At 39.7% G+C, this 15212-nt stretch overlaps 1 protein-coding gene and 1 long non-coding RNA gene across 2 annotated transcripts in view; both read left to right on the top strand.

Moving 5' to 3' along the window:
• KCNQ3 (potassium voltage-gated channel subfamily Q member 3) overlaps positions 1-15212 on the top strand; it is a 185593-nt gene that overhangs the window by 69340 nt on the left and 101041 nt on the right. The window lies entirely within an intron of this gene.
• Positions 1523-4916, top strand: LOC128816225 (uncharacterized). Its single transcript, XR_008439819.1, has 4 exons — positions 1523-1754; positions 2475-2552; positions 2923-2989; positions 4596-4916. It is a non-coding gene; the product is annotated as an uncharacterized LOC128816225 (long non-coding RNA).

Here is a 15212-nt window from a genome sequence, read left to right as displayed (position 1 = left end):
CAAGGAGGTCAGCTTGGTATAGACTACAACAGGGGATTTAAAGACCTCTTGAATTTTGTGGAAATAGAAAGCAGACTTCGGGGATGGCATAGAGCTTCAAGTGAAAGCTGGGGACTTTTGAGGTTTTAGCCTTTCAGAGCTCTTTCCTGATGTTTTGTTGGTTTTCTGCTGATTAGCAGAGGAAATTAATCATAAAGAAGAGCAGGAAATTGTGGGAAAGCCTGCTTTCATGGCATAGCATTAATGGGCATGAATGTTCATCACATAAGGAGTGAAAGATCCCTAGAGGGTGAAGTTTAATTTCTAACAGTAACAAAACTCAAAAGAAATTGAAGAGCACCCTCTGAGGCTGAGCTGGTCGGTGGAGAGGACCCAAACAGTCATGACAAAGTGGCTACCAGATAAAGGATCTTGGGGTCATTCTCACAAGAGAGCAGGAGGCTGATTGCCAGAGTTAGTGATCTGAGCTTCTGCCTGTGGCTTTTGGCACCTGCAACCTGGCTGATGGCTGGGCACTGACAGATTTGAGAATTTTGGAATCGTGCAATACAGTTTCAGCAGGGGAATTCACACCACGGGTTTTCCTCACCAGAGAAACTCATTCAGTTCTCCTTCCTCTTTCTGGACACCAGCAATCAGGAATCTTGTGGAGATTTCTGTCTTTAAGGTTTTCTCTCCCATCTCTAAAGTGTTGGAAGAAGGTTGAAATACAATAAGAGAAAAGGGCAGAGAGAATCAGACTAAGATGTGGGAATGTGATAATGACAGCAAAGAGGCTGATTCCAAGGTAAAAAGCCTAAATATTAAAAATATAAATAGATTAAAAAAGATAGTATGTTTTTCTTTTCAGTACTGTATATGCTTGCAGACATCACAGCATTTTTATACTTATTTTTCTTTCTTTTTGTTTTGTTCCTTGCCTCTAGCACACTTACTTTTTAAACCTAGCAGGTTCCTGATGTCTCAGCTTTGCAGAAATTGCATTATTCCTTTATTTCATTAGAAAACAGGCACACAGCTGCAGAGATGGGAGCAAAACTTTTAGCAGGGCCTGCTGCAATAGGCCAAGGGGTAATGGGTTTATACTGAAGGAGGGTGGACTTAGCTAAAAGGAAGACGTTTTTTATGGTGAGGATGATGAAACCCTGGAAGAGGTTGCCCAGAGAGGTGATGGATGCCCCATTCCTGAAAACATTCAAGGTTGGATGGATCTCTGAGCAATCTGTCTAGTGGAAGGTGTCCCTGCACTTTGCAGGGGGGTTTGAACTTTTTAAACAGGGGATTTAAATGTCTCTTCCAACCCAAATAATTCTGTGATTCTAAGATGCTTCAGGTGGACAGCACTAGGCTCTGCCATAAACATGAGCACTTCTGCCTTCCTTGTCAGAAGGTACAAATCTGACTGCACATGCTGCAAAAGGAGGATGCAATGTGAGTGCATGATCTGGTGAACAAAAAAAATCCCAAACCACCCTGCAATCATAAAAAGCATCAATGCACAACTCTCCTCTAATGCCTTCAAACCAAAGTTATCAACATTAACTTGCTCCAGCTGATGGCTTTTCTTCAACATCCACCAGGGCTACACAAGGGAACCTTCTCCCTACTGTCCTGGGGAAAATAAAGCTGAATGTCACCTTCTGCTTTCTCTTGCCTCTCCTCTTCATAGCTCTCCTTTCAGTGCAGGTCTAACCTAATTCTGCTTAGTTTGTAAAGCTTGACAAGATCACCGCTCGAGGTGCTAAGTTTGTAAGGTGCGTTCATTTTTCATTTCAAATTCTGCCTCTCAAGCTATCTATAGTTCAGCATTTAGGCAGCACATAGAGCTGTAGCTGGTGAGCTGAGCAGAAAAAAGAGATGATAAATGAGTTAATACTGAGTTTGTCACAAGGCAATTTGCTGTATGAATTAAAACACAAATTGGCCCATGGGCTTAGGGTTTAGCAGCCCTGCTACAAAATATGTTAGTGCAGAAATCTGGTGATAGTCTGTTTGAAGGTCTATTTTTCTTAAAGCTGGGCAACTTGGCTGTCCTCTCCCTCTGGCACAAAGTCAAAAGAATCAAGAAGAGCACTATGCTCATATGAGTGATGCTTTAAAAGGGGAATGTCTCATGCATGCATTAAATTAATCTCCTCTGGTCAAGGGAGCTGTCTGCTGAGCAGCATCTGTCCATAAAGTATTATGTACTTGTGGTCCCATTTCCTGAGGTCTAATGCATTTTTATGTTAAATGGTGCTCTGAGCTGGCCTTCTCTTCTTTTGCCAGTCACAGTGACCATTGCTGTTAATTAAAGTAGTACCTGACTGCAGGGCAGGACCCCATGCCATGGGAACAGTACATTCCTACAACTCACAACAGCTTCTACATGAAAAACTGAGAACAACCTAGACCTGTAGGAGAAAGGATTTAGCATGGAAAAATGCTAAATGCCACATTAACCTGCATTAGCATTTTATTTTCATTTGATGCAGTGCAAACATGTCTAAGAGGGCAGCTCACCTTGCACTCGCTCTCTTGCAGCCTGAGGACATCAGATGTGGGTTCATGAGGTTTGGGACTCCATCACAGTATCCTTCCATCTCAGACACTGTCTCTGAAGGGCTGCACTTTTCAGCCATAGTCTGTCTTCACTTGGTGACTAAAAGTCCATTTTATCCTGTAACAGCCTCTTGAAAACAAATAGTTCCCTTTTCACCCATGGCAAACTGAATAATAAGGAAAGGAGCACACAGCTGTGTGTATATTTGGCTAATGCCAACCATAAATGTCCTAATGAATTCTCATAAATCCCAGTCACTTTAGAAAACTCCATCTCAATGCATGAGAGTTTGTAGTGACATATTCTTCCCTCTTTTACATGTCCCATTGGGTCCATATGCCTGCAGAGCATCCACCAACACTAAAGTCTTTTCACCATAGGGCAGCTGTGGTAAAACATTCCCTAGATCCCTGCTGTAAGCTTGGGAAGAACAGACTGTGGAGAACAGTAAGTACAGTCCATGAACTACACCACCCCCTTGTTTTTCCAGAAATTGATCATTGTTAATTTTTTTTTTTAATTTACCCAGTCATCCTGGGCAGTAATGCATACACGTAAAATAAAATGCTTGTTAAAAATAATATGCAGAACTCCCTCAACCTCCTGGCTGCCTGTTAGGTTACCAAGCATGCTATCAGTCATGGTACATTTATTTTCCCTAACCTGCCTTAAGATCAGGGAACATTGCCTTTATCTTTGAGAGGGGAAGCTGAAGCAGAGTGGCTAAAGCCTTGATCTTCAAAGGTGTATGGATGAAATGGGATCCAAAGGAAAGCAGTCATTCAAATTACGAGATTCTTAACTAACTTGAAAGTTTTGGGCCTATGAGACTTCTCAATGTCATGCAAGAAAGGCTATGCAAAAGCAGGGAACTGAGCCCAAGGTTCTGTGTGCTTAAACAAACACTTTGTAGTGAACCAGACTTGATTATGCGTAGGGAAAGGTAAGTAGCTATTCAAGTGCTAAATATTCTTTTCTCCTGAGTGAGTTTGTGAGGAGCTTTGTCCTTGTCAGCTGCAAATGTGAAGAAGATTAAGCCCACAGAATGAGGGTACTTTGTTACATGTCACCCTGAGAAGTTTTCTAAGAAGCAGATCACAGAAAGAGGCTTTCCTGGCTTGAAAGGCAGGTGCCAGTTGTGGTTCTTAGCTCCTGTTGGGGTGTTTCATCTCTGAAAAATTGCCTGAATCTGTCAAAGATCTGAGATCTTAATTTCTGTGGCCCTCCTGGCGACTGAGGAGATGAATTCTCCCACAGGTTCTAATTATGTTAAACTTCATCCTTCCTCTGCTTCTTCTGCTGTGTTGTAGTGATTTGCATCCAGCCTGTTCCCCATGCTACTGAACAAGTGCCAAAGCAGAGGCCCCAGGGTTCCTGATCTTTGACACTGCTATTTGTTTGCAAATACTCAAAAGCAGAATGACAATTGTTAGTATTCCCAGACCCTCTCACTGTGTTACCAACACAGAGTGGAGGAAGAGGGGAAGAAATTCTTTCTCACCCCTGGGAGGGCTGGGTGTTAGGGAAAGTTGTAAAACAATTAAATTGTTTTAAACAAGATTACCTGGTTAACTAGAGGGCCACCTGCACAAACCTGATTCTCACTAAGCCTTGAATCATATTTTTATTTAAGAGTGGCAGATTGTCATTTGACCAAAGTGGTCTTCTTTTATGAAGTATGTAACACTTGGGGCTTGGGGTTCAGAAGAAGGAAGGTCAGGCACTGTGATCCTTAGCTGAAATCTGTGGGAACTGGTGGAAAGATTTATGGACTTGAATTTGCTGACAAGTTAAATGTATGAAAATCAAGTTTTTTAGTTCTAATTGGCTATGATTTAATGGTCCTGGGTGGAATGACAAGGCAAGAGATTCCTTGAAGTGATCAAATTGTGCTTAGATAAGGCACTTGTAAATAGTAAACAGAATTTTTTCTTGCAAGTGCAGAATTGATTATATGGGCCAGTCCTTTTACTGTATTTATTTTGGAAATGTCTTATATAAGGTTATAATATATAAGTAGAGATAAATTTTATTTGTTGGGGTGTTCACATAGAATCACAGGCCAGCTGGAATATAGGAACTGAGCAGAAGAGCCTCACCCAATCCAGATTAAGATGTCATTGCAAGGATATTCACAACAGATTCTCACCACCAGTGGCAACAAGAAACTCCATCTGTTTGAAAGATTTGACTCCTCACATCTGCTCTCCTGGGCCAAGATCCCAATAAACTGTTCTCCTCTTCAAGAAACAGTGTCCATGAGTGTCTGTGTAATGTCCATGAGTGTATGTGGACAGAGGTGCTACAAAAATGTTAAGTATCCAGAAGGGTCGATCCATGGGCATAACACACTGGGCTCTCAAAGCTGATAGTGTATTTAACAATATCTCCCTCAAGCCCAGTCCCTTGTGTTTAAAACGGAGATATTAGTATTCTTGAAGTCTAATGAAAGCAAGTCCCTCTTGAAGCACATCAGGACAATCATGATGAACTCAGAAAAAAGTCAACAATGAATTCAAACTGTGCAGAGTTTGAATAAGTCATGACAAAAATGGTGTAGAGCTGTCATTGAACAGGGGCACTGAGCTGGAGTTTTGAAAACCTGGCCAGTGCCCATCGTGTCTTATGTCCACTATGGGGTAGTGGCCCAGTAGAAAAAACTCATCTGTGATTAAGTCATTAAAGACTTTTGCAGTACCCATGCAGAATTAATAAAAAGGAATGGAAAGTTACATGGTTGTTCCATTTTTGGTATTTGCTTGACTGCTTAATGCTTTGACTGTAAATCTTGCTATTGTGTCACGTACATTTCTGGACATTAGTGGTAATAAAAGTCAGTTCATTAGGGCCAAAAAGCTCATTTACCATATTCCCTTAGAACTCCTTGATGGAATAGTTTGTGTCCCATGAGACTGACTTTATAAGAAGTGGAACATTTCTTTTTCTTTTCATAAAGTTTTACCATGACACATGCAATAACAAACACTGTGCTATACCAGGATGTGTTTGTGTTTACTCTGCTTGAGATTCCCCATCAGCCCTCACCACTGTTAATAATTCTGTCAACGAAGCTGAGATTTCCATGGGAAGCATATAGGCAAAGTTAAACAAAGTGAAGGACTAAGGAAAAACAAGCAAATTGCATCATGGAAATCTGTGTCCCTGCTGTGTGCTAACAGCATACCAGCATATGGAAGAGTTGCCAAGAAAGGGATTAGGGAACTTCAGAGTTCCTTAGAGAGGAACCAGGGCAGACAGACCTCACTAAAATGTAGATTGGTTTTTCTTGTGGATGCAGTAAATTCTTTTCTCTGAGCTCATTTCTATCTTCCTTCATTCAGTATCACTTAGAGTGTCTTGATGTATTTCTGTCTGAGCTACCTCATTATTTGAAATTTACTTTGTCAACTTTTTATCTGAGCTGATATCTCTGCAACAGCTATGTTTAAAAAAAAAAAATCAACAAACCATCAAAAATCCCTTACAAAAACCCAAAATACCAAGTGGTGCCAATATCAAGTTTGATTTAAGAATCAAGTGGACATACCCATCTCGAGCAGGCATAAAGCAGTCCATAGCCTATAAGTTACTGTTACTGTGAGAAAAAGTAGAAACTTCCCAGATATTAATGAGCATCTTGTAATTGCAGAGTTCGCAATTGCCAATGAGATATTTGTAAGTAATGCATTATTAGTCATGACTTACAGCTTGCCTTAGTTTTACAATTAATCCTGAAAGACAGGAAGGGATGTATTGTCCTTGCTGTGCAATTATGTTACAGAGGTTCGTTCATTAAACTCTACAATGGCAGCTGAGCACTTCTTGTCGTGCAGTGGGTGCACAAACCTGCACAGCAGTGACCCTGCTTTTCAACTACAGTTCAGGGAACCAGCAGGAATGTGCATTCCTGCACATGCAACACAGCCACAGCAGAAGTGAAGAACATCTCAGAGAGAGACACTTCTGTGCTTCTGGCTGTTTCCAACCTTGTTTACCCAGAGAAGATCACAGAGAAATTAAAGATCAGACATGTTATAAGTGATGTGTCCCTGTAGAAGACACATCTGAGACTGGTGATGTTCTTTGCCCATCATCACATAATGGGAGTAAGCCCTTGCTGGGCAGCAGTCTTTTTCAGCTGCTGAGTTTAGACCCCTGTGAAAAGGGTTCAACCCCCTCTTTGCAGGTTGGCTCCTGATGAGTGCAGGGAAAGGAACAAAGCAGAGGAGATCGAGCTGTCTGACATTGCATGTTCCCATCAACCTTTATCTAGGCAGGCTGAAGCCTGCCAGTTATAGCCAGGAGTCAGAATAAGCTTCCTAGCTGGAGCTGTGCATTTTAATTAGCTGCTGTGCACTTGGTGGCTGAGCAGTGACATAAAGCAGCTTTTTTAGCTGGATTTTAAAAAGCTTTGAAAAGATACTTTACAGTATCTTTTCTCATTTTATTAATTTTCTTTGGACAGGTGCAAACTCTCTTTAGGTAAATATTTCTTATTTAGGAATGTTAAATTTTGTATGTGCCAAATCTTGAGATACTGCACACCAATACCGTGCTGTTGAAGCCAGGAGTTGTTCTGATTTATTTCAGCAGCAGATATGATCTGCTCAGGAAAACAGGGGGGAAAAATAAAACAAAAGAGAGAACAGGAAAAGTGAAAAGTAAAGGACAAATTCTGGCAGTTTGTTGTTTTAATTAACTTCACTTTTCAACCCCCAGAACATTATTTTGGCCCCATTTGCACTGCTGTAGATGGAGTGTGATAGCTTGCAGGCAGTCATCGGAAAATCTTTGTCTAAGGTTGGTGAAGCTGATGGAAAGGTTTGCCTTATTTTAGTGAGTCTGAGAGTAGACACAGCATCAGTGGATGTTTTTGAAGAAACACAGACCCTTATCAATTTTTTTCTCCTGCTGTGCAGGGGAGATGTCTTAGGGCTGTTGTTGCCTTTGTTCCATCAGAATGCTCTTCTGCCAGCCTCAGTGCTGTCAGAGGCTTCTTGCAGGGGAGGATTCCAGCTCCGGAAAGTGATTCCCATTTCTTTTATTTTTAGCATCAAGATGTCTTTTATTCTGGCTGAAGGACAAAATCCCTTTTCACAGAGTATGCTTGAACAGCAGAAATGAGTGGCTATTAAAAGAAGGCTTACTGTAAAATAGGATAATAACCTAGTTATTTTGCATTTCTAAATCATTTTTGAATTGATATTTCCTTTCCTACAATGTACACCAATTAAAAGCCACTGAACAGTAAAAAAAAAAGCAGTCTATGCAATAATCTGACAGAGAATCATGAGTTGTGAAATGAAAGAATTATTTTGTTGCATTAATGTAAGAAACCATAGCAAATTCTTACAAAGCAGACTTTGTCCCAGTCTATTCCCACAAATTTCTTTTAAGTCTTGTAAATGTCTTGTATATTTTAATGCCTTTTATGTACAAATATACAAAGGTGACACATTAGATTTCAAGGACGGCTTCTCTTCTCGCCTGTCCCCTCAATGGTCCTTGAATGTCCTTCATACTTCTACTTGTGCACAGGTACAAGGGCTGTGCAAGGCTTTCTTAACCCTGATGCATTTGATCAGATTATTGACAATACAAAAATATTCCTCCAGAAAAGGGGGGGATTTGCTTTGGAGGGCAAAACATTGACTAGGAATGAGTGTAGCAGGATATTCTCTATTAATTGCTCATAGTTAAGAATGATGCATTCCAGTGCCCCTGAGGTTAATGGGAAGTTTGGGACAACCCTTGGTCAAGCTGTTGAGCAAATATCGTCAAAACCCAGCCACAACTGCACTGCAGATTTGGATGCAAGAATGGAAGAGGACAGATGAAGCTTGTAAATAGACAAGGCACTCATTATGCTAACTTGATTGTAGCTAATTAAAAAGGGATATTAGCTGATTGGATTACAGGGGATGGAGCAGAATGACCCTTTGTTCATGCCTGTGCTTGCATCAGTAGGATTCTCTGTTCTGTCCAAGAGTGTGTCTGCATTATCCTCATTCTCGTTTCTTCTCGCCTGCTTGCAGGGACAGATGCTCCTGCACAGTCTGCTCTCCAGAGCAGCATGCCAAGCTCCCCAAAAGCTGCTGTGCCAGGCTCGCTGGTGCTCTTGTTGCTGTGCTGTCAGGCCGTGGCAGGGAGAAGCTGCCACAGCGCTGTTTTGCTCTCTGCCTGTCTCCATGGGTGTGCAGAGCTGCCTGCTCTGATCCCAGCTTGGAACAGGGAATCAGGAAACCACATCCAGCACCTTTCAACACCATGCCAAACAGGGCCCTTATTGTTGTTTGGCATCCTCAGTTTCCATAACAGAATCTTTTGCCACATCCCTGGCAGCGTTCAAGGCCAGGCTGGATGGGGATTTCATCAAGCTGGTCGAGTGGAAGGTGTCCCTGCCCATGGCAGGGGTTTGGAATTGGGTGATTTTTTTAAGGTTCCTTCCAACCCAAAACCTGCTGTGATTCTATGAAGTTTCTTGTGCAAACTTTATAGAATAATTAGATGGAAGTATTGTGCACCTACTAGATGTGAGACATTACAGACACTTACTGTCATTCAGGTTAGAAAAGCAGCAATGACAGACTATGGATTTTGGAACTAAATATGATAAAAGCTAAAACAAAGCCTGTCATTCCTGTTTTAGTTCTTCATACAAAATAACAAGATACCACTGCATAATCTTTTTAGTTCTTGACCTGTGAAGACACAGCTCTTAGAAATGCAGTCTTGGCTGTGTACTAATTCTTTTGCCTTTTGGAGGACTGAGGTTGTTAAAGATTTTCCACGGTTGTCTCCTGTTTTAAATTCAGAGCAGAATGGCAGACAGACAGAACTGCCAGAGCAGGCAGCAATGTTAAGAAGCCTGAAGAGAGGCTTGCATATATACTGGGCAAGGAGAGAAGGGTGTGAAATTTTTTTCTGCAAAGACATGAGCCAAGCATGGCTATTTCCAGATTTTCTAGCTGTCCATGCCCTTCTCATTCTGTTCAGAAGGCAGACATAGAATCACAGTGTTGACACCAAAAGCTGCTTAGTTCATTGATCATTTGAAAATAGAGTGACCATCAGAATTACAAAGAAAACAGGAATGATAATGAAAAAAAAATTGGCTCAGCTTATTTATTGATGAACCAGCATATCTAGGATTTGGAGCCACACTATGGCTGATTCACGGTGAATAATTGTTTGTTAAAAGCATTATTTTTACCCCATTTGGTGTCTCTGTCTGTTAAAGTCACAGAACATCAGTTCAGATCTCATCTCCCTTGTCTTTAGCCCTGTTGATGGGTAGGTCCCCAGTGTGCACAGCTCATTTAGGCCCCTGGAATAAGCATGGAGAAAGACCAGTTCTTTTAGAGGGCTGTCATCTCAGGACAGGTGTATAATACAGTTGAACATATTCTCTTCTGAAGATGCCTTTCTCCATAAGCTGCAATTAATGGCATACAAGGAGACTTAGATATCCAGGGTAAACTTGCCTGACAAAGTCTTTAGGTGTTTATGATCTGCTTTAATTGAGATTTAATTGAGGCTTTTGTTATAGTCAAGGCAAGTAGAGTGTGACAATGATCTGAGGTCTTCTTGAGATCATCTCAGCCTGTATGAAGATTATTCCTAAAACTCATAGTTTGTATGAATAATAATTTACTGAATCTCATCCTAAATTCCATTGAACACCCTGGTTAGTTGTCTGTTGACTACAAGGAAGCTTTTGGTGACTTGCTCAGATATAGACATTCCCAGTTATAGATCTTCTTGTGAAATAAAAATAAAATGCTACTTCACAACTGATCTGAAGTTTCTTATCGAGAAAAGTGTTGATCACTCAGTAATGAAAAAGTTTGGATTGCCATTTTCCCACTGAGAGATAGAACAGTTGTCATAGCACATGCAAACATCAAGACCTGAGAACACAAACCCGTAATTTTTCATTTTTAGATCACAAATATAGTATTCATTACCCCTTGTTTTTAAGGTTACTGGTTATCAAATTTTGCCTAAGAAGTTTAATTTCATTCAGGGATCTGGAAATGCAGAGAGAAAAAGAATCCCTTTGAATAAAAAAGGATCAGGAGCTGGTACTGAAAGAAAACCTTTGATATGGTAAGGATTCAAGTATGATCCAAGAGCTGTTAGGGGAATCATAGTCAGATTCCAGAGATGCTACTGGCATTGTGATTAGAAATGAAAGGTGCTGACATTATTCCTCTGAATCCTGGTAGATAAGATTGGTAACCCTGATATGACAAAGTAGGGCAGACACAGCAGGGACCAGGACTACTGAGCAGTAGATTTTTGGCTGTCCTAGGACAGGTGAATAGCAGCAGATTTTGTAGTCAGAAAATAGGACGCTCTTGCTGTAGGGGGCCATGTGACCCAGCAACAGCCACCTTGTTTGAAAGAAAATACAGTCACTGATGTCAGTCCAAACAGCAATGCAGGCAAGGGAGGCTATGGAAATCTGCTCTGAAAGATGGAGATTTATTTTAAAAGTGGTTTGGTTTTGAGTTTGTTTTCCCTTTATTACTTTTTTATTTGCTGGGCTTTGAAGAAATCTTTAAGCTTTCTGTTCTGTGCAGATTGGTGCCTATTTCATGTTGAAAATTTAGTTGCAAATCCTAAGTGAAGGCAAACTCATTGCTTTGTTGCCTGGATAGTTTTTTGTCTCATCTGCAATGTCTAAATGAGAATTCTTCCATGAATATCTGTCTGTCTTCAGTGAGAAATCAAGATAGTGATAAAAGTATTAATATATAAAACCTTGATGCACAGGACCCTATTCTACTTAAGTTCTGAGTAGTGTCAATAATGCTGCTTTGGTTTCTCACAGGTCCTTTCCAAGTCTGCTGTTTAGAGTTTTTACAGTCTGTCTAAACATACATGAGGTTCATGTCCTCTGTTCTGAAATGGGGAGAATTCAACATCTAAAAAGATTTTGGTAAGGCATTTTAAATTCAGTAAATGTGTTGATTTTATATTTTAAAGTTCAACTGAAGGTGAGGACCTTGGGAGGATTGCTTTGGAAAGGTAAAGTAGCCTAGCATGACACATCTAAATTATATATTTTACTCTTGAATGCTGTAATTGGAAGAAGTTTGGATAAGAGTGCGCTTGGCTGCATGAGTGTACACAAGATGACCCTTTAAAGACCTTTGCTGTTCTATTTTCTGTGATTCTCCCTGTAGAATGAATTGGAAAGTATGTAAGGAATTGACTGAAAACTTTCATAAACACCCAAACTTTCTGAAGGTCATTTTCTTGACCGTGTCCCTAGACATATAAATTTGGACCACACTGAAAAACAGATTCCTCTGAATATGGGGTTGAGATAGAATGGATATAGAACAGTTTAGCTACCTAAATTCCAATGCCTGTTTTCCACAACTATAAAAGTCATCAAGTATCTACCCTACACTATTCTTCTAAAACTTGAAAATAGAAATTTCCTGCAATTCTCTGAGAAGTAAAAAGCAATAATGGGTGCCATTATTTTATTATATTCAGCATAAGAATAAACCTTTGGTTTAGGTTATTTTTGTTGTTAGGTTTTGTTAGGTTTAATTGACTGTTTTTTCCTCGGTGATTTTTGTTTTCTTTAGTTGAAATAGTGAGATGAGTTGGTACAATTTATTTTATCCTCCTGTTAATGAAAACTAACCTGTCCATCTTTACCTACATCTCATCCAAACCCTGAGGTTTATTGATTTTGAGAAATGTTTTGTTCTGGAAATGAAGTTATTGTCAGACCATACTGAGAGGCCAGATATTTGATGGCTCTCAGAATTCTGTCTTTGGGAAGTGGCAGAAACTTTTTTTTTTTTTTTTTTTTTGTCTGTGATTGACAATTTCAGTACAGCTTTCCCCCTTCCTTGCAGACATTATCTCACAGAGGCATCAGTTGCTGTATTTTCCTTTAGCTTTCTGTGAGTTATGTGCCATGCTTCCAAGGGCAGCAGAATCATGCCCCCAGATGTCTGTAGCTATGAATCAAACATAGCTTCTCCACATTAATGGATTATTGACTAAAAGAGCCTGGAGTTGCTGTATGATTCATTTTACCATTCTTGTGAATGCTGAGTTTCAGTGTGTCATTTGACCTACATACTAACCTGAGAAATTGCTCTACAAAAGACATTCAAAGTCAGATTTTGCCTAGTTTATGCTAACAGAATTCCCTAGAGATTTTTATCATGCAGTTGATTAATTTATTGCTAGAACACATTCTAGGCAGCACTGAGATCATTCTTTTAATTTACTTCTTGTGACCCATTCTGCCCTCCTTCTATTTCAGTAAATTTTTTTCTCTGTCTCTAATTAGTAGTTTCAACTTACGTTTATAGAGTCTGCATTTGAAAAATATGTATTAAGTCATCTAGGACAACTTTTGTCATCACTAAAGCTGCTGTGTAGGTAACACATGGGGGCATCATTGCAGGCATTTCTGTAGCAAGGATGTGTCAGAGTGTTCAGCAGTGAATTCACATCACAAGACAGAGTTAACCAGACTGTTTTCTATCCCCTGCTCTTTGCTAGGTGCCTCTGCCTTGAATCAGACACAGAGTGAAAATTCATCTGAGCCTCTGATTTGACCCATATTGCTTTTCTGAGCTACCTTGTAGTGGATTTGAACACAAATCACACAGTAAGTGGCTGTAGAAATAAAAGAAGAACCCAGAGATCTAGGTGAATATAGTATTTTGTGAGTCATTAGATCTGGCTTTTCTATGTGATTCAGGCACATTTCTTGTCTGCCACATTTTGAGTCTGAGTTTCACAGAGTGAACTTGTCTCTTAATAAAGGAAGCAATGATATTCAGCCTCATGCATTACTACCAAAAATACCCTTCAAAACAGCTAAATTCTGATCACAAATATCTTTATTCCTGGTGAAGGGGAACTAGACAGAAAGGTCACAATTTGACTTTCAGATCTCCAATTACATCTGAAAGGCTGGCATTTGGTGCATGTGTGTGGGGATCATTTCACTTGCAAATCAAGCATATTTATTGACGGATTCTCCTTATGTCTGCCTCTTTCATATGTCTTCTTGTCCATCTCAGTCAGACATTCTCAGAATAAGGATTACATTTATGGATTGGAGGGGTGAAAGAGAGTTACAACAGGCCAATTCTAGTGCTGTCATTTCATACAACCACTTACTTGAAGATATCAAGATCAGTATGAAAATATTTTAAATATTTCACTCTCACAAGTCCAAAATGAATGTTAGTTATGGAAGTACTTGATATTTAATAACCTTTGTCTATATGCTCTTATTCCCTCTAGCTTTTATCAGTATTGGTTTGTGGCTTGAATGCTTCATCTTGCTCTCAAATATTTACTTTCCTGATTAATTAAAAAACCCTTATTTAGCAAAACTGACCAGATCTTTGTCTAGTACTCTTTTCTTAGATGAGCCTCCATTCTCTTCTCCGTGCCTTTGGTCTGTGACTCACTTTACCATGGACTGCTTTCTCTTGAACAGCAGTGACCCCACCTAGACATAATATTTTGGAGGCAATTATAACAGTTATACGTCAGTTTGCAACCACAACAAAAATAGAGAACTAGTACCTAATATAATATATTGAAACAGCTTCTAGAGCATGACTCCATCCTTATAAGGGAAGAAAATAAACAGTTAGAAACCCTTTTTTTGAGACTCAGGGAAATTTTAGTAATCTGAGGTGTAGAGTCTCTTACCAGTGCATGAATGGAATTAAACACTAATATTGATGTGTCTTGGCACCTCCATCTTCAATAACCTTTGCTATCATTATCTACTTGTTCCTCATTGCATACATGAAAAGTAAAGAAAGTTGATTTCTTAATAGAAACAACTTAATTATCAATTATCAATTATCATCTTTGAAATAATTTGGCTATTTAAAAATGGAAATATTTCAGAAAAATGTGCAGTGACAGAACATAAAAGAAAATTATATGCTAAAAATTATATCCCGAAGTAAGAATGGTGAACCTCTTCCCTGAATGTTTCTTTTTTTAAAACATTTCTAAATTAATAAATTACTAAAATGAATAAAAAAGCCCCTAGACTATTGTGAGAAGTTTTTTTCATAAGAAACATAGTATTTCTCCTTAACATTGGTGAAATGCATCAATACTGAATCAATATTGATGATGAGAGTGTGACCCCATGATTTCAGAAACCCATGCTTGAACCCAGCGCACCCTTTGACTCACCAGCTCCATGCCTTAAGTCAGGGAAGAGTTTCAGCCATCCTGGGCCTGACTGTGGGTCCCACCATCCTTTTAATACTGGACATGGATCTATTGATCAACTGGCAGGAGAGATCAGCCATGCTGGAGATGGAGATGGAGATCTTAATGCCTCATGGCTGGGGTTACTTGGTGGCTAATTTCTTGGGGCAGCTTAAGAGCAGCTTCCAAATCAAAACCATGCCTTTTTCTTGTCTCAGAAGATCCAGATCAACTCTCTAACCCTTGGGTCTGTGGATTCTTGGGAAGGGCAAGTTCCTGTGAGATTAATTAAACAAAAAGATATCTGAAAGTCAATCCCTGGCCTCAGCTTGGGTTTGAGCTATTTTCTGGGTCTAAGAGTCTTTGCTCATTATTAAGGTAAGCAAACTGTTCCCTATGATGATCATTTCAGCAAGAAACAAGGAGGAATGCAAAGCTCACT

The sequence above is a fragment of the Vidua macroura genome, chromosome 1 (genome assembly GCF_024509145.1).
Source record: "Vidua macroura isolate BioBank_ID:100142 chromosome 1, ASM2450914v1, whole genome shotgun sequence".
In the NCBI taxonomy this organism is placed as follows: domain Eukaryota; kingdom Metazoa; phylum Chordata; class Aves; order Passeriformes; family Viduidae; genus Vidua; species Vidua macroura.
Note: the sequence above shows the minus strand (reverse complement) of the source record. Positions and strands in the feature narration are given on the sequence as shown.